Raw genomic sequence first — 1,870 nt, 5'->3', positions numbered from 1 at the left:
TGTAATTATTCAAAATAATATCTAACTTTAAGTTATTAAAAGTATATCTTATACGTTGGAAAATAATATCTTCATCCACTCGAGACCATAATATTTTTTCATATCATATTATATTTATTTATATAAATACGATACTTATGAAAATTATTTAAAATATAAGTTGAATATACTAATTATATATTAAATATTTTTCTCAAAAGTAAGATAATATAATGATTGAAATATTTATAATTTAATATTAAATTTTAACTTTTAAAAAACACACATATATCACAATGATACTTTGGTAAAATATGCATTCAAGTAATCTTATATTGCTCCAACCAAACCCAATAAACTTACATTTTTGCTAAACAAACGAAAAAATGTAATACAACATTTCAGTAATGTTATTCCATAGTAATGTTATGTTTCAGTAATGTTATTTCTGATGATAATATTACGTTTTAGTAATGTTATTTCTGAAGATAATCTTACATTTTGTAAACCAATAATCGTAAAGGTTAGAAAGAGAAACGTTAAGGTTTGAAAGAGGAAAACGAAATAGCGGAAATTATGATCATTGTTAGATTATGAGCTAAAACATCTACTCCACCATTGTTGCTGGAGAGTTCATTCGATACTTGTTGCTATATTTATATGTGCTCGAGTGCCCATTCTTTAATAAAGTATTGGCTTATCACAAAGAAAGGGGAAAAGTATAATTTGCTTATATGCTGGTATTATTTCATCTCAATTATTTTGGTCTATACATGACTATAAAAAGAAAAACATACAAAAATAAGGACAGAAATTACTGATATATATTGCAGATGAGGCTATGGTTTCCTCAAGTCTTGGTGAAAGTATCATCACTAGACAAATCAAATGAACTCCAATTACCAAACAGCAGAATTGGGTCGAGAGTTTCTGGCCTTAAAACTGGCTCTTGAGTTACTTGCAAGGAATGATAATTTAGCCACTGTAATTCTTGAGAAGATAAATCATCACCTAGCAATGGTGGCAATGCATAGTTACTTGTTTCATGATCCATACATTGCTGAACTCCATCATGATGTTTGTGAATCGACTCTAATCCAGAATAGTACATTTTATCATTGTTGCTCAAATGATTTAAACAATTCTCTTCTGGTATCTGAAGATCATACGGTTCCATGTTTGTGAACTCTAGTGATGGATCGAACTTGCTATGAAACTCCGGCACTTTGAAACCAGACTTGTTTTCTGGTTGTTTATGATTCAAAAAGTTATAAAAACGAGAGCAATATCGATATGACAGCCATCAGACACTGCCGAGGAGCCATTAGATTCGGATAAGGCATTCACTTTGTTGTCAGAGTGAGGAACAAAACCACTCGGAAAACTCTTGGAGGGAACACCATCAGTTGGCATCCTTAACAAGGGCTTGCCTCTTCGGTTCTTGCGGCAGAAACCTCCGACCGGCACGTTCCGAAGGGATCCTCCTTTAGTCCAATATCTTCTACAGCCTTTGCAGAAGTATGTGTTAAGCTGTAATTGTTGTAATAGCAGAACTTGGTATTGGAAGAACCACACGTTGGACAATTTGGTGATATCTCCACACTAGGCTTCCATCTTCTCTCCATAACCAATTGCCTTCAACACCGTAGCCTTCGTCGAGAAAGCTAGCGGCCAAACACACTGGGATGGGTTCAATTGAGAAAAGGAAATGTTCGAGAAATATTGGTTAAATTTATGAGGCCTTGGAAATGAAGGAGTTATAGGAAGCAAATGCCTCGAGAGGCACAATTAGCAGACAACCTTCCCTGGTGAATACCGGATTCGAAGATTGAATAGATTATAAAAACAGATGCACAAGGGTAAAGCACGTGGGTGGTGTGTTCCTTGCACA

The 1,870-nt window shown here is 34.0% G+C and overlaps 1 pseudogene; it reads right to left on the bottom strand.

The window, feature by feature from the left end:
* Positions 1-829: 829 nt before the first annotated feature.
* On the bottom strand, positions 830-1,604 carry LOC120165562 (annotated as a pseudogene).
* Between the last annotated feature and the right edge of the window lie 266 nt (positions 1,605-1,870).

Source organism: Hibiscus syriacus, unplaced genomic scaffold (assembly GCF_006381635.1).
Source record: "Hibiscus syriacus cultivar Baekdansim isolate YM2019G1 unplaced genomic scaffold, ASM638163v2 tig00111584_pilon, whole genome shotgun sequence".
Taxonomy (NCBI): Eukaryota; Viridiplantae; Streptophyta; class Magnoliopsida; order Malvales; family Malvaceae; genus Hibiscus; species Hibiscus syriacus.
This window is presented reverse-complemented; position numbering and strand designations above follow the sequence as displayed.